The 21,379-nt window shown below is 35.6% G+C and overlaps 1 protein-coding gene across 1 annotated transcript in view; it reads left to right on the top strand.

The window, feature by feature from the left end:
- DIAPH2 (diaphanous related formin 2) overlaps positions 1 to 21,379 on the top strand; it is a 263,767-nt gene that overhangs the window by 129,469 nt on the left and 112,919 nt on the right. The gene's annotated exons all lie outside the window — the stretch shown is intronic.

Consider the following 21,379-nt stretch of genomic DNA (forward strand, 5'->3'; position numbering starts at 1 on the left):
ATAGTGGCTGGTCATAAAGATAGTAGTATGGGGAGGGTTTTTGCCTTAAAGAATGGTATTTAATGATAATTGTTGAATCATTTCAATCTAAAAAACTATCAGCAGTAGAGTATTAATTATTTTAGCTTCAGATATGTTGTTTTTTGAAGGGGAGAGTATGAATTTTGTTAATAGTTTTAATTTATTTATTTTTAACAGATCATTTTCGAGGAAAAGTATTTACATGTTTTGTACTCAAGAATGATTTGTCTTTTTATTTCTGTAGGGAGTAGGGACTGTAGGTTCTTTAAGCACTAGTAAGTAAAATTTGTGGGGTAATACCAAATGATGTCTTTCTAGCCTGTTTTCCCTCCAAAACTTTCGTATATCCAGCTTCACTCTTGCTCAAAAGTGTAAAGTATACTGTAGATGCAAGAAGCTCACAAAACTGTGAGAAAGACTAAGCAAAAGTCCTTTTTTCTCTTAAAAGAAATTTGCAGGTTTTTATTTTGCACAAAGCACATTTCTGTATATGTGGAAGTATTTGGAGTATGGTACATGGCCAAGTCCAAGGCATTTTGTGCATTTATAGAAGCTCAGATAGTTCATGTGACATCTATTCTTTCTTACTGCAGCCAGACAGAAGTCATGGTTTTGTGGGCTTTTCAAAGGAAAAAATGATGTCTTGATGTCTAGAGCCATTCATAGCTGCTCATCACATTTAGTAGGTGGATGTAATGAAGAGGTTCTCCTAACTACTGTGTATTTGGAAAGTAAGTTTTAGCAGGATTAACCATCTGAATGGATTCAGTGACAGAAATTCACAAGAAGATATTTAATATCTTCTCTATTTGGATTTATTTTAAGTTTCTGACAAGACTGCAGAAAAGTAGCTTAAGGGAGACAACTCATGACTAAGTGGAAAATTGTTTCTTGTTACTTACATATTCTCTTTCACCTTGTCTTATTTGCAAGGTTAGGAGACTTGATAGTAATCACATTTATCAGTTCTGCTATTAGAAAAAAAAAAAGGGGTGGTTATTTTCCTGAGATACATTCATATAAGAAAATCTTATAATATTGCCTTGTAATTGTCCTTTGCCTTGTCATCGTGTGTAGGCTGAATACTGTCAAGTAAGCCCCACTTCTGTTCATAAATGAAGCCAACATATTTAAATGCACCTTTTACAACCATGTTTTCTCGTTAATGCTTGACAGCTCTGTTTTAGAGGTGTTATACGTTATTTTTCAGTTGTGTTGGGTAAATGCTTTGCCATTTATTGTTTTGCTACCTATGTGTTTACTGTACTTATAAAAATGATTTGCATCACTCAAGTGATTTGGCGAGAAAAAAGAGCCAAGTAGGTAATGTTTAGCTCTTTCTGCTCTGCAGTTTATCACCTGAATTTCTTAAAGAAGAAGGATCATCTGACAATGCAAGGGAATCTAAAAAAAAAAAAAAAAAAAAAAAAAAAAAAAAAAACAAAAAAAGTATTAATGCGCTTTTGGATTAGCAAAAATATGAGGCTACTATGAAATTTTTGAAAATGAATTGTTGAAAGTCTCCTGGGCAGCCTTGCTTCAGCGCACATACATTGATGTCACAGCTAGATTACCAATTCCTGGTAATTAAAATAGGCACCCTGAACTGTAGATGTCTGATAGCTTTTATCATACTAGTGAATTTGGTGACTTGACACAATAGATAAGACTGTAAGAAATGAACTGATTCTGCTTAAGGATTTATGTTTTCATAATTAATAGATGACCTGATAAATGGTGGTTTTCTTTTTTAGAAAGTCATCTCCATTTATGTCAAGTGATCAAATTTGTTTTTGCTTATCATTGAATATTTTTAAATTTTCTACACTCCCTTTTTTTTTGTTAGATTGAAGAATAAATGTAATGGGAGGGAATGACATCTTAGTCTTCAGTATGTATTTCTTTTGTTTCTGTCAGCTTGTTGAAGAACTGTTGTTGATAGCACATACTGAGATTAGAAAGCTAAAGAATTTCATGCTGAACATCTCTCTAACTGCTCGAGTGTTTCAGAAAATTTGAAACGTGTCTGAAGTTAAATCATCTCTCAGAGTTCTAGGATGCAAGAATTATACCATAATTAAAGGCATAGTTTCTCTTTGCTGTTCCTGCTAATAAACAAAGCTGTTTACCGGTAATTGTGGATGATACTTTCTTCAGAGAATATGAAAGGAATATTGCTTGGTATCATACTAAGGTAGGAGATCAATTACAATAAAAATACCATTCATAATATTCATAATAATAAAATCAATATTCATAATATAGACGCAAATGCTATGAAAGAAATGACTTAATTTTAGGTTTTTAAACTTTTTTTAGCAAATAAGTTTTTGCAACTGTGAGTGACAAAAAGATGAATAGAAATTCTACTTACATTTTCAGCTAGGATTTTTTTCTTGACCTCTTTCTAAGCAGGCTGAGTTGTGATTTCACTTAATCAGTTTATTTAGCGCATACAATTATTCATCTCGGTGCACACTTCTTGATGTAACTCTTGAAGGCTTAAAAATAACTTAAAACTACTTTAGGAATTAAATACAAAGGCAGGAAGAGTAGTACATTGCTATTCCACAACCTGTTTAAAAAAATTGCAATATATTGCAGAAGTAATATGTTCAGGTAAATATACCCCATGGATTAACAAACTTTGTATTAAAGCTGTTAGAATTAAATTCATATAGTTTTGACTGCAGTCTGCTAACTTGATACGTCAGATGGTTATTTTTTATTATTTACAAACTGGGAAAATGACTCGATGTTATCTGAATAGTTTATATTTAAAGTAACACTATAGGCAACTAAATGAAATAATTTGATAACAGAAGCACATTCAGTTCTACATCACTTTCTTTAGAGCTGTGCGGATATTCACGTGAATTGGTTCTGTAATTGTGTCAGTGTGACTTCCTGCTTAAGGGTGTTTTGTTTTTCTCCATTTATGATGATAAGGTTCAATGAATATAACAAAAGAAATTCAGATGATGTAGCTATAGGTTGATTGCCATCTTTCAAAAGCAATTAATAATTAAGATATAGTATGATCATCTGATTTGATTTCAAGCATAATAGAACAGTCTCAGTAATTAATGCTGCTATCAACTTTCATACCTTCTTTTTAACTAAAAGCATATATTTTATGACCATATATGATCTTGACTTTACAAATTCAACTAGTATAAGTTCTATGACGTGTAATAGATTGTACCAATGATTTTTCTCTTAAATATACATAATGATCTGGTTTGACTCCTTGTGGCTTTAGTTTCTAGCCATAGTGACACTTGTAAAACCTTTGAAGTTTTTTGGGACCTGTTTGTTTGTAGGTATCTTTTCCTCCATGTCAGAATCTTTACTGTGATGAGGTTACTTTAAATTTATCTGCAAAAACAAAGTGATTCACTTCTTTAGTTTAGGACTTTTTTCCCCAGTCTTTACTGGTATTTTTTTCATATGCATTTGAAATACTGATTTCAACTAAATACAGTATTTCAATAATTTTGTAGCTTCGTAAGTGTGAAGAGTAAAAAAAATGTAATACCATTTATCTCTCTTTCTACATCAAAAAACTGGCTCTGTTAGCACCATCATTGTAGTGGAACTTTGCGTTCACTTAGTAAACACAGTTCAAACTTGCTTCCATGATCAACTACTTGCTGGGACACAGTTCTGCATCTTGTGTGTGTCTATGTTGTTTGTAGTGAACACTGGACTTTTTGAGATAGTTGTATGGAAATACTTCTGTGGGATTCTGAAGTGATGTTATAGTTGCTATCTTGCTATCATGCTAGGATTTTAGTTTGTCAGCCTTATATTGGGATTTTCTATCAGTATTTAATTGCCTAAGTTTTAAGGAATGCTCACAGCACTCTCTGAAGACTTTGGGTTCATGAAGCTGACCTGTATGGTTGGCCACCAGAAATAGTTGATTTCATACTGAGGATTACAGCTATGCTATAACAGAAAGTAGAATATAGTATGGTTAAGCAAGCAAGCAAACAAACAAACAAAAAACGACAAAAAAATGAGAGAGATTAAAATACTCTTTCTGTGGATTTCATGCTATATTAACTAACTTATGTGTGATTCTTGAGACAACTTTTTCATGATCTGATGCATGGCTAGAATTGTACTTCGCTTGAAGAGCAAATTGTAAATAATTTAACTTTAAATGTGAGAGGTTTCTTTTATAATTAGCCCAGTTTCATGCAGCACTGGGGAGTCTGATTCAACAGTTTAGCAAAGTAATTACGACTATGACAAATCTGGCTTTCACTCCTTGTTTTATTTCAGTGTTTGTGTGACATTTTTTTAAATGGAAAACTCTGAATTTTATAGTTACTTGCCGTAGGTGTATAAGCTGTTTGCTTTTTAGTGATGTTAAAACATGAGTGTCTAGTTGGGGATTGAGGAAGATATTCAGATTAATAGGGTTTAACTTTAAATATTATTAAGAAAGATTAAAGACAACAGAATGAAAAGCTATTTTGGAGGGAGTAATGGAAAGTTGTGCAGAGTTAACTAATTAATCTTGACTTAGAACTGTAGATACATAAATAATAAATACCACCTCTTCCCCCCTCCCAACATGCGCACACACCCCCAGTGACAAAGGTTTAGTCCTCTAGAAAATAAGCAGGAGGCAAATTTGTTCTGAGGGGAAGGGAGAAGAGGTGGCGCTAGGGTAGCAGGAGGGTGCGCTGTTTGATCACTGGCCATTAGGTTCATTCTTTTTGTTACCCTGCTAGTTAGAGAGACTGACTTTTTGCTGTGTTGCTTTTAGACGATTATATAGTTTGTAAACAATCTTACATTAATTTATTTACATAATGTATCCTAGATGTACTAGTATGTCCTTAAATTAAGATTTTGTATAGCTTTTCTGTTTTTCAGCTGTATCATTTACCCTAGTAAGAGATACTAACATGCCTAATCTTGTTAAAATCTTTTGCCTATCAGAGCAATAAATGGTGCCACTTAGTTTTTTGAACTGATTGCATACATGTGAGTAATTAGGTGTACTCTTTGCTGGGTAAAAAACTGGCTGGATGGCTGGGCCCAGAGAATTGTGGTTAACGGAGTTAAATCCAGTTGGCAGCTGGTCACGAGCGGTGTTCCCCAAGGCTCAGTACTGGGGCCGGTCTTGTTCAATATCTTTATCGATGATCTGGATGAGGGGATCGAGTGCACCCTCAGTAAGTTTGCAGACGACACCAAGTTGGGCGGGAGTGTTGATCTGCTCGAGGGTAGGAAGGCTCTGCAGAGGGACCTGGACAGGATGGGTCGATGGGCCCAGGCCAACTGTATGAGGTTCAACAAGGCCAAGTGCCGGGTCCTGCACTTCGGCCACAACAACCCCATGCAGCGCTACAGGCTTGGGGAAGAGTGGCTGGAAAGCTGCCCAGCAGAAAAGGACCTGGGGGTGTTGGTCGACAGCCGGCTGAACATGAGCCGGCAGCGTGCCCAGGCGGCCAAGAAGGCCAATGGCATCCTGGCCTGTATCAGAAATAGTGCGGCCAGCAGGAGTAGGGAAGTGATCGTGCCCCTGTACTCGGCCCTGGTGAGGCCGCACCTCGAATACTGTGTTCAGTTTTGGGCCCCTCACTACAAGAAGGACGTTGAGGTTCTGGAGCGTGTCCAGAGAAGGGCAACGAGGCTGGTGAGGGGTCTGGAGCACAAGTCTTATGAGGAGCGGCTGAGGGAACTGGGACTGTTTAGCCTGGAGAAAAGGAGGCTGAGGGGAGACCTCATCGCTCTCTACAACTCCCTGAAAGGAGGTTGTAGCGAGGTGGGGGTCAGTCTCTTCTCCCAAGTAACAAGCGATAGGAGGAGAGGAAATGGCCTCAAGTTGCGGCAGGGGGGGTTTAGATTGGACGTGAGGAAAAATTTCTTTACTGAAAGAGTGGTGAAACATTGGAACAGGCTGCCCAGGGAAGTGGTGGAGTCCCCATCCCTGGAGGTATTTAAAAGACGAGTAGATGAGGCACTTAGGGACATGGTTTAGTGGGCATGGTGGTGTTGGGTCGATGGTTGGACTCGATGATCTTAGAGGTCTTTTCCAACCTTAATGATTCTATGATTCTATGAATTAAAAGCTTATTTTTAAAGAATTGTAAAATTAAGAGAACCATGAATGAAAGAACAAAAATTACTGCAGATAAAAAATTTTCAAAGCAGTGTGTATTCATCTTATCATTAAATAGAACAACAGCAATTTGTGAACTAATTTTAATTTTCAGAAAGGAACACCATTCATTAAAACAGAATCCTTTTTATGAAACAAAAAGCTGCCTTCTTGAAAGTCATATATTCTCAATTGATATGTCTTTATGCTCATAGTTCTATCTAATAATGACTATTGGCTCACAACTAAATATGAGTTTTATTAGTTCCTTACTTGATGTACTTCAGTGGTAGTGAAATGATCTGGGCAGAAGTCTACTTTAAGTGTGTGTGGGACTTTTATGCACTGAGAATGTTAGATAATATTTAATACGCACTAAACATCAACTGATAATTCTCTTGTATGCACCACTGTACTGCAGAATCTCTTATAGCATGCCATTGGGGAAGAAACAAATATACTCTGAATCAGAATCTCAGCATCTGGAAATGGCTGTGAACCTTTTTTTTCCCCTCTCAGAGTGACTGAGCAGCAGGACGTCATTTACACACTGAGATGGAGTGCTGAATGAATGTTAATGGCATTAACACTCTTGTCATCTGTTAACACTTGGGATTTTCTCCTAGCTTGTTACGGAAAAATAATTCACTTAAAGTGTTTTGAGATGTCATTTTTAGGAAAGCGTGTTTTTGTTTTTCAGACAATTTGAAATGCACTGGTGCCTTCATTTCTGCATGAGAATGTACATACATATCTGAATTTGCTCATAACTAGGGGCTTCTCAAAAATAACCCCAAAGGGGGAAAATTTCTAGGAACTTTTGTATATGCCCCTACATTTGAAGTAACTATTTTTTGCCTGAATGTATTTGAATGTGCTTTTAAATGTAGAGGCATTTTTCAGCACTTTGGGAACTGGAAAAGAGAACCATTAAATGATTTTTCAAATTCTAGGTCGTGTGTAATCCTTAAGACAGTTTTATACAGGTGCCTTTTCTTACAATATTTATATGAAGTTTTTTTTCTTGCTATCTAAAAAAAGACATTTGAAAAAACTTTCATTGGAAAGTGCAGTGCCTTTTTTTAAATGTTTTTTTTAGTTATATTATATGAATGTAATCAGAGTGTTTTGTTACTCTTTGTGTTGAGCATTTGTTTAAAGTTAAGCCTTCTGCTTCCAGTTAAAAACAAACTCCAAGGAACAGTCAGCAGAAAGCACATGTCTTAAGATGTGCTAGCACCAGGGAATAAAGTCTTGTTTAAGAAGACTTATGAGTGCATACAGTGGAAGGAAATGAAAGAGGAGTGATTTATTTTAGTTTAAGAGATCAAAATGTCAGCTGTTCTCTCCAAGTCTTACCTCAGAAGAAATCAATACTTGATTAAATGCTTAGTCAAGCAAATTTTTAAATGTTTTCAGCCATCAATTGTTAGACCTTCTTGATAATATAGAGAAAACAGAACAAATAACACTTAAGTTCATATTATTGATATTGTTTGTAAATGAGGAAAGGCTAGAAACAATGAAACTTTAAAATCATTTTTTTTTTCCAGTGGGGAAAAATTGACAACTTTAAGCTTCACTCAACTGTTTTGAACTTTGATTTATATGATTGTTAAGAGGATCAGCTGAGGCCATCATACGGTCTATTTTGTTATCACCCATGAAACAATTATGAATTTGTTGAAAGTTTAGCATCTTGCTTAATATCAACAAATTATAATGAGCATCTAGTAGTAGTGCTGGTACTACAGCATTTAATGAGACTTCTCCTATTTGGTATTGATTATTTTAAAATGTATAATTTTTGTAGTTGTTTGCATTTAAGTATGAGCTAAACTATTTCTTCAGAAATAAACTTGTGATTAATTTAACTTTCTAGTAGCAACATGCAAGAAAAACTGTATTTTTTTTTCTAAATTAAAATAGCAAGTGGAAGAAGAAAAAGACTTCGCACTGCCTACTGAATGTACAGCACAGAAAGTAACTATTTGCTGTTAAATCTTTGGTTTATGGAATTTTTTGTTTAAACTGTATCTTATGTTGTTTCAATATCTTTACTTACTCATGGTTTACAAGTTTCAAGCCCAAGGAAAGAGAGCAGAAAAGGCCTTCTAAGGTCTTACCTTCCCAGTTAAGAGAGACATTGCAGTTGCCTTCTCAATGTGCAAGTATATACAGTATATTAGAAATACAGTGATCAATAAATAATTCTCTTCAGTTAAAAGTTCTCTGGTTCCCTTTCACTTTCTGTCTGAGAAGTGTACAGCCGAAAATAACTACATAAGGGGGAATGTAAAATCACCCTGTGTGCTGGTTCTTTCTGTGCTGATTTCCTATTTAACTTCTGATTCTTTCAAGCCCATACGGGCCAAGGACAACTGCTGAAGTAGGAATGTGAATAGAATTAGTTTTGAAGCTATGATTCTGTTGGGCTTCCTGTCTAATCACTTTCATTTCATTGTTCTGTTCTAGTCAGAAGCATAAAATAACAGAAAAGGAAGTGAGAATGCAATCAGCTAGGGAAAGACTGGAAGACAGTATAGTAAGAGGAGGATGGAGAGTAGGCAGTGGATGGAAGGATGACGATTGAGAATCCAGATTTTGAGATAAGGAGCACAGTGTGAGAATGACAAGGTTTAGAAATACTCTTATTAGTGGTAGGAAAAGTTCAACGTGACAGAAAGATGCAAGCTTTTTCTTTCCACCTACACCCTGAAAGTTACAAATGTGTTTTGCTTCTTTGTAAGCCATTCTTAGTATATGCTCAATACTTTTTAAATGGAGAATGCTTTAAGCAGTAAATAGAAGTCCTATTATGCTGTACGTCTTCTGCTTTACAATTAATTTTATACTTAAGGTAGGATTTTTTTTTTTTGCTCGTATCTCTTTAGAATTGGAGTTGTACAGATTAATGTGTAGGCCTGCTTTTGCCTGTAAGCAAGTTTTTATCCTGTTTGATGTTCAAGTTCTCTGGATTTCTGTTATCCTAGTGCATTTCCAGGTATATACGTTGTTCATGTTGGAAGGAACTTTTTGCAGTAGAACGTACATTTAAGTACTAGGAATACCATTTTTTTGCCCCACTACAGACTTGGGTCGATTTGAATTCATTGTTAATGGGATATTAAAATGCTCTTAAGAACTTCCACCTTCTACTACATATTCTATAGGCTTTTAAGTCAAATTTGCATAGTTGATTGATATGATGAGCAAAGAAAAAAAAAATCATGTGGTTGGTGTACATTAAATTTTGCATCCAGGACGCTCTATTCTAAGTTCACGTACCTCTAAGAAAGCTAAATTTGTGACTTGAGTATCAGATTTGAGATTTCAGTGAGTTGCTTGGCTGCTTGACTGACAGCCACCAAACGTGTATGCCCCAAATTTGCATTATTTTGTGTTGCCCCAAATGCGAGAAAAGAATCACTAAAATGCACTTTTGAAAAGGAAATCAACAGTATATCATTTTATGAGAGGTTACATTTAAAAACCCTATCTCTGAACACTCGCATCATATTTAAATGGGTATGCTAAAGCAACCAAGACACGCTTGATTAAACTGATCGTGCTTGTAATTCTTAGAAGTACATCTGAAGGTCTGACGTATTTCATCAGCATAGGCAGAAAATCCCACTTCTGAAAGCACTGTGATAGAAGATAGGAAGAATTAGTACATACATATAATCTGCTTTTCTTTTCCAAACTAGCAGCTTTTTTAGAAAATTCAGGGCATCAATGAATAAACAGTGTTTTCTTTTTCCCTTTTTGCATTGCTAATTGTTCAAGCTCATAGCATCTCAGCATTCTGAATCCTATTGAAGAACTGACCCTGCCAAGTTCAAAATCAGATTACAAGCAATTTGTGCTATGTTTAGTTACGTATATTCAATTGACATTATTAAGCTATGGGAAAAAAAGACGACTGCTATTTGATGTTTTTGAGCTCAATGCACTTAAGTTGTTTACTTAGTCTTTAGAGAGTGTGTCTCCCCAGCATGTCAAATGATCTGCTTGTGCAGGCTAGCCTTTTTATAGGTACCAGTTTAAAAATTAGATAATCAGCAGGTCAGAAATATGGCCAGGACCTATTGCAGTTAGAAGGCACAATATCAGAAACACATTCTGAAGATCTCAGTCCTGAGCAGCACAGCAGCACTCACATAGAAACAATCCCAGAAGCTGTATTTTTTTATTTTTTTAATTCTCTTGTTCAGTGACAGTCATGATATAACCGTTGTGATACGATTTCATTGCCACTGAGAAATGTCAGTAATGGCCTTGTGGCATTTACTAATCCTTTTACTTACCTAATTTTTCACCCTGAAAAAAAAATGAATCCCCCAAAAAAATTGCTTTGAAATATTTGCATGACTGGTGTCACATTTTGTATGACTAGATATTTGTCATGAAGGTCAACAGACATCATTGAATTAATATAAGGTTAAATATACTGTTTCCGCTGTGTGTAAATGTTCTGTACTTGCAGCACATTTTCCCATTGTGTTTGCTGTAATATGCAGCAGATGAAAATGTGAATCTTTGTAAAAAGTTTCATACAAACTTAACTTATAAAGTTATATTGCTGAAACAAGGCAAGTTATTTAACTATCCTAATAGAATGAGTCTCCTTTTCTCGTCGTGACGGAAAACCAGTTGGGTTTGGTTTGTTATTTAATACAGTAAATGGTGGTGTTGCTAGTTGCTTTCCCAAATAAACTTCGTCCTAAATTAGTGGAAAAATCAATCAATTTCTCATGAAACTGTTACAATCCTTATGGGAGTTCTGGGAAGTATTATATTTTACAATTTCAGAATTGTTATATGGGTTTTTATACTAGCCATTTTAAGTGACGCTTGATTTTCATTCATTTACTAATGTGCTTTGAGCATCCATGGTTACTAACCTGCAACCCTTGTAGAATTAGAGAGACTTTCCAATTAAAGATGAGTTTAACCTTGTAGGAAAAAAACCTTTGATATCTTCCTGCTTGGTCAAGTCCAGTCTTCCTACTGAGTATAGGAAGTAGTATAACACGTAGTATACTATTAAGTATAACATTAAGTATATTTTCCTTAAACTGTTTCTTTGCCAGAAGAGGGTTGAGGAATGAAGGAGGTTTGAGCATGGTTTTAGCCTTCATATTTATGCCCTCTGCTTTATTTCTTCCGAGTAAATGTGATACTAAGAGGTATGTGAGAAATAGTGGTGGAAGAAACTGTCAGTCCATCTTTTACATTAAATCTGTAAATTTAAACAGCCAGTGTGGAATTACAAGAGCTTCTTGAAGGGTATGTGGAGTAGCAGGTTTACCTTGAACCACAGCAAATATGCTATCGGTTGCAAATCTAAAGCCATCTCCTTTGTTTTACTACCACTCTTAGCTTTAATGAGGCATACTGAAGCTTTCTGGAATAAATATGGGTGGTTTTGTGGGTTGTTTTTTTTCTTTGTTGCACAAAGTATGAAATTTTCCTTAAGGTATGTTTAAATTCTGTATTTTCTTCTGTGGTGCACTATGCGTCAAAAGAATTGTTAGTCAGTTTTTATTACATACCATCAAATAACAGAGATACTGTTGAGACATTTCATGTTGAGATAGGTAATGTTAATTGTTTAATTTGATACGGTCTGTGTGTTGCTCAGTGAAACAGAATTTGGAAAACTTTAAATTGGTCAAGTCTAATCTGGCAAGATTCCAGATGTTTATTTTTGTCCTAATACAAGTTTTTAATGATACTTTGCTGTGCTTTTGCTAGGTACCTGGCTTCATTTGCTTTTTTTATATTCCTGTATTTTAATATCTTTATGTTCCTTGATGAAAAAGGAATTCTACATAGGCCTGCATAATTGATCATGAGATATTCCATTATTTTATGAGCAAAACATGATATAAGCCAACAGAGAGAGATTAGTAAATAATTGTTTCAGTGCTTGACCAGCTATGTGAAAATTGCTGATTTGCTTTGAGACAAGATTAGCCTCACAGACTACAGACTGCCTTAAGGGCATAAACAAAGGATGATGATAAGTAGCAATATATTTAGTAGAGTAAGGTATCAGTCAGGTTCTTCAGGGACTGGTGTGAAGTCCACTTTTATATAATAGTTTCAGGAAGAGTCCGTAACAAAAGGCAAATAGCGTATCAGCTAAATTCTCAGATAATGAATCAGTAAATAATACAAGCACAAGGGAGAGAAATACCAAAGGGCCCTGGGAGAGTAATCAGGAATCAGGACATAATAGTGTGAGAATAACTCTGGAAAAGTGTGTGATACTATATTTGAGAAAAATGGTAGTGGACATGTGCATTCGTGAGGATGTAGTTTGTTGGTAAGAGAAATTGTATACTACCTTCTCTTTTTTTATAAGGTTTTAAAAAAACCAAGAAGCAAACACAGTTGGAAATGCAGTATAGATCATATGTTCACCGGACCTCATAGAGGACAAGAAATTATTTTGAATTTTACTTAAGGGTATGTTCTTTATTTTGTTGTATAGAGAGAGCATTTTAAGTGTGTTGACCGCAGGTTTTTTGTTATATTGATGTAGATACTAGATACCGAAGAAGTTAGGTAAGTTTGCAAATTGTTTTACATGGAGTTGAAAGTAGGGCTGTCAGCTTGGGGGGGTATCACAGAAAGATATGTGACTGGGCCTGGAGGGGAGGAGAGCAAGAGGACAAGCATATAGAGCCAAAAACTATGAAAAGTGTTAGTAATTCATCTTTATTCAATCTGTGAATTAAATGAAAACTTTGTGCTTAAATGCCCCCAGTTATGTCCATTAGAAGCTTTTTTGAAGAGCTCTTCTTCCCAGATGGTAAATTTACCTAGTTCATCTGGATTTTCAGTCAGTTGACACTCATTTTTTGTTACTTTAGTGTTGCTATTTAAAGGGCTCTTCTCTTTCCTTCTTGTTTCCCCCTTCATTCAGATGTACGCAGGAAGAGTTGAATCATCTGCAAAATGTCTTTCTGCCAGATTCAACACACAACGCTTTTTTAAGAGCTTTCCACTTCCTTTATTATCATATTCTTTCTTGTCTTTATTTTTTTCCTATTTGATTCATCTTTCTTACAGCAAACTAAAAATGCCCATGGTGTTCCAGGTGATAACTATAGGATTATATAGGTATAATCATTACTTAGATTGAACTTGAAAATCACCTAATAATGTGTCATGTTTTAGTGCATAATGTTCATTTCTCTTACAACTATTTGATATCAGTAAAAGAAATGACAAATCCCTTTGGAAAATGATCCTTTGAATTTTAACTGGTCTGGGCTAAAGTACAGTTTTTAAGTTAAGTTAATATTTATAAGTACAAGAGCTAGGGAACACTATAAATTAAAATAGTGTTATACAAAGCAGATTATCAATTTTCTTTCTGACAGTATATCCCTACCTTCAGATCTTCATTTCTTTTTAAGAATGAAGGCCCTGATGTGAGGGGACATAAGATTATATTGATTTCTTTCATATTGGGCTATACTATATATCCTGCGAACAGGAGTGTGCAAACTATCTGTAGGTTCCATTATAGCAGGAATTAAGGAAGAAATTGGACAAATGTTACAAATGGGGAGGCATAGCGATGTGCAACAGGTAGCCGTGTGGCAATTAAGAACTTCAAATAACTTATTTTTCTGATTTTTATGTATTGAAAAACATATATTCTGTAAATTATATAGTACAAGCTTTTGTAGGTTATCTGTTTAAGTCTAGACATTTGACCATAGATTTGTTTTGAATTTTTTTTTGTTTAATCCCTGAGATTATGTAGATGTACCACATGAGGGAGCTCCATTCTATTCTGCACCTTGAAGACTGCATCTAGAATTGTGCTTCAAAGCTGGTACTGAATAAGATTGAGAAAGGATTTTATACAAGAAAGGAGAAAAGTATAAAAAGGTTGCTGAAATGCACTTTTAGAGTGTATGTTGGCTAACCAGTGAGAGAAGAATTTTTTGACAGTAATTTACACAGAGACATGAAAAATTATATAGGAGGAAAAGCCTGCTTGTTTAGGAGATTCTAAAGAATAAAATTCTGTGAACAAAAATCTACTTAAATACATGGAAATCTAAAGGCTTCTTGATTGTGAATAATTGCCTGAGGGAAACTGTACTTTCATCCTTAAATTTATATTAAACCAAGTTGTCCAGATCACTGAAAGATATCTTTGTAAAGAATTGTGCACTGCTAGAATGATAATTCATTAGAAATCTTTTTTCTAATTGCTGTATGCTTATTTTAAAATCTGAGATTAAAGGGAGAGTGCACTCTAAAAATCCCTGGAGCTGCAGCATTAGATATCAAAATCAAACTGTCATGACACATTGCCTTATCAAAAATATTGGTGTTGATGGAACTGCTTTTTGCCCTCTACCCTTCTCCACTCCCCAAAAAGAAATTAAAAAAACAAAACCAAAAACCACTTTTGGAGAAAGACACACTGCGTTAAAAAAAAAAAAAAGTACACTGAGTATAAGAAACTTTCATTTCAGATCCTGATTGCCCTGTGATTATGCTCTTTGCTTTTCTCTCTGACCAGAACAGTTGTTTAAGAAATAACCTTAAGTGTTTGATGGCTGAGATAGAAATTTGAGGGATTACTTCACTTTCCTGACTCCTCTTTGTTTTAATCCCAGTCATTTGGGGTAAGGCTATTTGTGTGCATATGGTGGTGAGTTCCTAGGAAATAATTGCCCAATAAGTTATGGTTACATATTTTTGGTATTAATATCTGGAGAGAAAAGAGGAGGGAAAGGACATGCACCGTTTTACTCAAATCATATATCATGTGTGGTTTTAAGTATGCAACTGGTATTCAAAATACTATTTAGGTGCAAAATAGTCTCATTTTTAGAGTGTAGTCTTTCACTCTCATTTTCTCCTGCGCTTGAATTTGTGAACACTTCATTACAACAGTTTGCACTAAACAAATATCAATTTTAATAAATTTATTGTATGTTTTTTTATCAGGTGATGTAAAATCATTTCTTTTCCTCCTTGATTTTGAACATCAAGGCTCTTGAAACATCATAGATCTGAACTTTTTCAGATTTCTAAAAACAAGAAAATGAGGACTTCTGACACTGCTGCATTAAAGAAAACCTAGAAATATAAGGAGTCGCTTCTCTTTTCCTTCCCCACACTTTACTGAAAAACTTTATCTAGACGAAGTAACCATCAGATCTGCTGATTGAAGCTTGTTAAAACAGGGTACAACTGACAGCTCAAACATAGCTCTCTTAATTAAATCCAGATGAAGTGAGGAAAACCTGCATGATCAAAGAGAAAGTGAATGTGGTTGCAGTTTCTCTGAAAGATTTAGGGCACACAAAGCTGTAATTATTGTTTAAGGCATCTCATTGTGTGTTCCAAAGCTAATATATTTCTAGGAGTGGCTACCTTACCATGGCTTTGCTGAAATAGGTATCAACGAATTTTTTTTTATTGTTGTTAGAACATTGTTTGTCAATGCTTTGTGTTATTTGAAACAGTCACATTTAATTAATTTGAATATAATATGCAAAACAAATTTTGCGGAATCATTTTGCTCGTACTAGCTGCAATTTACTTGTTTTCTTTCTTGTTTTTATTCATCTAAACAGATTTTTATCGAATTGTTCTCCAGGGAAGATATGCTAGAAATCCATTACTCTTGCAACATTTTCTGTTTGATATATTCTTGACTATCATGTCTTCTGTGTTGCTTTCTAATTAATGCATGAATAGTGATTATAATTAATTGATTGTCACCACAAAAAATGAGAGAGATTTGAGTTTGAAAAAGCTACAAATACCATTCTTCATACTGTATCAAATTATTTTTAAACCAAAATATCACAAACGAGAATTGAGTTAAGAACTAGATGACTTCTGTTGTAAAAGGTGCTGGAAAGCACCTGCATAAAGTTTATAGGGAGTGACTACTTTTCAGACTTCTTAGTATGGCTTTCCAGGCAAAAAGGTGATCCATGACTGTGAAGGATCTGAGCGAAGATCTATGAATTTTGTACAAGTATAGGAAAATAACCTGTAAAGCATTACCAAGCTGGAATAATAAACTGGAGAGTTCTTTACGTTCTTCTGTAATTTTATAAGACTCTTTTTGCCTTTCTTCTGTCCTGACATCTTCTAGTATCCATTGTTCTAGCACTCCCATCAGTTACCCCCTCTTCATGCCATCATCACATTGAAGTACGTGCTGTAGGTCTAAAAAGGCTTAAGAACTGCGAGGAAAGACCATGAAATCTGTAACCAATATACACTGAAGTGTGAAGTTATATCTATACCTGTAGCTGTTTCATTCTTCATCTGGTATAATCTTCTTGCTCTTATTTTTAACAGCGCTCACAACTTCCATTTCAGAACAAATGAAGCTAAATAGTCCACTTCTTTCATTCATGAATGGCATTTTGCCATTCTCTTAAAAGGATGTTTTTCACCTGTCAGGCAGTGTCAGTAAATTCAATTCCTCTCAGCATGTTTTTGCAAAAGCAGTTTCAAAATCCTGGTGACTTCATCAGTGGAAATAAAGCTTTGTTTTTGTCAGGATGTGAAAGGTTTGTTTTGCTTTCAGTTCTAGAGCTTTTAGAAATTGTTTTAATCTTTCTGTCTACTGTTAAAAATGGGAGTATGGACTTTGGGGATGATTTCCCTGTTACAATTATGGAAAAAACCCTTAACTTCTGAGGTCATCAACTGTCTTTTTCTCTGAAGAAAAAAAAGATATTGGTGTTTTTAGGTTAATTTAGGTTAATACCTTGTTCTAATGCAGTTTTTCAAATTTAAAAAAATATTTTTATTTAGGATAGAAAAGATCTTCCCTTTTCTCTAGCCTGTGGCTTTATAAATGCTACCTTTTATGTGTTCTGTCTGAGGAGCCAAGTGCTCTTATTTACTTTTAAAGTTTTCTTCTTCATACTACCACAGAAAATTCCTAAATCAGCATCATAAGTCTTTGAGCAGACTTTTCCAATATAAACCGATTTAAGAAATAGCCTGTGGATGGAGCTTTGTTCCTTGGACTGAGTATTTTATAAAATAGGCCCTTGTTTATCAGTTTTTGCCTAGAGAGTTCCTATGGGACTTTTAAAGAAATGAGCGCTGATCTTTGCATCCTGATTAACAGAAATATAAATAAAAAGACAGTATTGAAATTATGTTGACATAAGCTTTCTCTTGTGCATAGTAAAGTGGTGTATGTAGAATCAATGGAAATAGTCTTTTCATTACTGAGAAGTTTGAATGCATGAAAATTAGGAATTTATATGATTACGTAGAGCTAGGGGTAAGTAAACATTGACAGATTTTTCTAGTGTTTCTCAAGATGAAAGTTTTATGGCTATTTAGGGACAAGTCAGAAAGCCTCATCTTAAGTGACATGAACTTAAGTGTGATTCTGCAATTTAGGGAGGAGGAGTAGGTCACAGCTAGCATTGTTATCAGATGGTTATGATCTTTCTGTGCTTCATTTTCATGAACACAAACGCTGAAATATGTCTGTACACAGTGAATGCAGTTGTATTAAAGAATTCTGATAGTTAAGGACTTCCTCAGGTACTAATGTAATGAAGGCCAGGGAGAGGAATAGACCTCTTTGCTGTATGATAACTGAGAAGCAACTGTTCTTTTGTGTTTTGGTTGTTGGTTTTTTTTTCTTTTCTGGGCTGTTCTGTCAGAATGCTGAATGATGAGGTAATTTGCTTTGTAATGAGAAAGAAATTCTCACACTGAGCTTCTTATGGGTATTTTATTAGTGAATCTTTCAGCTCCTCAGAAGTACATGATTTTGTGTAAACAGATTAAATGGGGCTCCTTCTATGGGTCTTGCTTTCTTTGGGTTCTAATTTGGGTTGATGAAGTGTATTGTAATGAAGATGTCTGCAATTTTTAATTTATTTCTTTTTTTCCAGAAAACAAAGGCTTTCAACAGGAAGAACAGATTAGGTATATAATTGTGATTATTAATTATCTGTGTATGCTCCAGAAGTCTTGTCTTCTGTGTAGTCACAGAGGTACATTATGTATGTAGTGTGAATGATAAAACTGTTAGCATCTGCCTGTTTACATACTGATAGCAGGTGAAAATAAAGCTATCAGTGTAAATGACTTACTGTTATTAAAGCTGAATTTCTGTCTTCAGCTAATAAGTTCTGTTTGTTTTTCTCCAGTTCAATTCAAAGAATGCTCAATTATGAATGAGCTTGGAGATTAGAAACTAAGTGCACTGGTACATCCTTCGTTAAAGATGACGACGCTATTGAATCAAACTTTCTCTTCTAGCCATATAAAACATATTTTTTGCCTACTTTGGCAGTTCCTTGATCCAGAATCCTGCTCTGAAATGTTATGCAAGAGTTTTGAAATGATAGAATGTGGTTTCTATGGTTGAAATATTTTTAGTAAATTTTCACACTTAGTGGTAGTTGTTTAGAAATCATTACAAAAATATTTGTCGTCTTGTTAAAGTGTTTTTCTTTAATATTAGTTGTAGATAAGGGGGGCGGGGGGGGGAAGTGTTTTGCCCTGTGAATAGTGTATGGCAATAGATTAGCAAGCAGTCCACTTACGGTTTTAATTTTAGGTGATCGTGTCAAGGGATTACATTATTTTCACAGATGAGTTTGAAGCATGGCTTTGGTTCTTTTTTGTAAAGTCAGACGATGAGTTGGATTACGTGCGGATAGGAAGCTAAATCAAACCTAGTGCAGATAAACAAACTCAATTATTTGGTCCTTATGCTTGCTTTAGCTGAACTGTTAGTATCTTGTGAAATTCTGATGATGAGAATAATCCATTTGATTGAAAAACAAGTTTAAATAATAAAGACCATTTGATTTGTTGAAATAATGAACTATTCAGCAAGGTAATTTTAAAACTGGGTGTTTATAGTTCATAGTGAGAATTCTGACAACTGGTTTGTTCTTAGTGTTTTATGTTTCTCTTCAGCAGTTCCCATAATCTGATTTAATTTTGGCATGCTTGGACTGGGAAAAGCTATATTTGGGTAAAGTACAGTGTGTAAAATTTACTTGTAAATTTGGGATTTTTTTAATGGGATGAAGTTGCATTATATATCCAGCTTAGAGGGAAAGAAATTATTTGAGATGTTACATATTGGAGTTGAAATTATGTATCAACAGAGTAACCAAAGCCTTGTTCGTTTAGATTTCCCAGAATCACAGAATGGTTGAGGTTGGAAGGGACCTCTGGAGGTCTTGTCCAACCCCCCTGCTCAAGTAGGGCCATCTAGAGCAGGCTTACAGAACTGTGTCCAGATGGTTTTGGAGTATCTCCAAAATTCCATAACCTCTCTGGACAACCTGTTCCGGTGCTCAGTCACCCATTTAAGCTCAGCTTGGCTGTTACTCAACACTTGATTCAGACTCAGAAATATAGAAGGCCAAATATGAATTAGGTTGTGAATTTTCATTAAAGTACCTTTAGGTATAAATGTCGACCCCTCTGTGGAAGCAGATTCTTCTAACTGTTTTCTGATTTCTTGCCTGCTCTACTGTACACTTAATTTCCTTTTGATGCTAATTTCTTACTGCTGAGGATGTCAAGTGCCACCTATGAGGAAGGTTAACTTGCAAGCAGATCTGGTGATCCACACATTGCTATTAGTAAAATGCAACATTTATGATGAGTGGTGTCACAAATGTTTTTTAATCCCACGCTTGTATGCTTTATCTAATACATCATAAAGGCATACAAACAAAAATCAGCTGTTGTGTGATTATTTACATAATTCATTCTGCCTAATTAGTTCTCCCCCAACTATGTCATTTTAGTCTCCCAACAACTTTACTTTCAAGCTTTTTGAATAGGCAGTTTTTCAGAATGTTTATTAATTTTCCCACAGTGTCTGCAGTAACACGTTATGGATTGAGCTGACTGACAGTTACTTAACAGAAGTAATACTAACTTCTATTTCTTCAAAACAGAAGAATACACAGTAAAGATAATAGACTGGTTTTATACTGTTGAAATGTATATACTCTGTGTTGGATTAATAACAAAGTTGTAATTTTATCAAAGCCTCAACTATTGGTATGTTAGTTGTTCCAGATGTATCTGTTGCTTTAAAGAGTTGTAGTGTGTATGTGTATCTCCAGAATAATAAGGTGGCATTGTGATATGCGGATGCATTTCCTCCTGCTTCAAGTACTGCTGATGTTAATTCCATGGTTCAGCTCGGGACAGGAGAGAAACATTCAAACATATAATTTGTCACGGAAATTTTAATAAGCCAGTTTAATTAAACTGTATTATCTGAGACACAGAACATTCTGATGGAAATTGTCAATTTTCAGAACAGTAAATGAGTACTAATGCTAATTTTTATAATATGCTAAATACATTGATTCTTTCCCTTTAGGTTGAGTATATTTATAAATGAGAACATCTTCCATCTCTAGTCCCAGTAGGCCTTTATTTTCTTTTGTCCTTGTGTTTTTGCTCTCTATTAGGAGTTAGTCCATCTGTAACATAACGCTAGCTGCCTTTTTCTTAAATGAATTTTTTTGTGTCAGCACAAACTTTTGAGAATCAAGCATTACATGAAAAAATCTCCCAATGGAATGCTGCTTTCACCTGTTTTCAGCTTCCTGTAACCAGTAGCTGGAAGGACATGTCAAAGCACTCTCCACCCGAGAGTGCTGAGGGAGCTGGCGGAGGTGCTCGCCAAGCCGCTCTGCCTCATTTATCAGCATTCCTGGTTAACGGGGGAGGTCCCGGACGACTGGAGGCTTGCCAACGTGACGCCCATCTACAAGAAGGGCCGGAAGGAGGATCCGGGGAACTACAGGCCTGTCAGCCTGACCTCGGTGCCGGGGAAGATTATGGAGCGGTTCATCTTGAGGGCGCTCACAAGGCATGAGCGGGACAACCAGGGGATCCGGCCTAGCCAGCACGGGTTCATGAGAGGCAGGTCCTGCTTGACCAACCTGATCTCCTTCTATGACCAGGTGACCGCCTAGTGGATGAGGGAAAGGCTGTGCATGTGGTCTACCTGGACTTCAGTAAGGCCTTTGACACCATCTCCCACAGCATTCTCCTACAGAAGCTGGCGGCTCACGGCTTAGACAGGTGGACTCCTTGCTGGGTAAAGAACTGGCTGGACGGCCGGGCCCAGAGAGTTGTGGTGAATGGAGTCAAATCCAGTTGGCGGCCGGTCACGAGCAGTGTTCCCCAGGGCTCAGTACTGGGGCCAGTCTTGTT

Source organism: Aptenodytes forsteri, unplaced genomic scaffold (assembly GCF_000699145.1).
Source record: "Aptenodytes forsteri isolate BGI_AS27 unplaced genomic scaffold, ASM69914v1 Scaffold371, whole genome shotgun sequence".
In the NCBI taxonomy this organism is placed as follows: Eukaryota; Metazoa; Chordata; class Aves; order Sphenisciformes; family Spheniscidae; genus Aptenodytes; species Aptenodytes forsteri.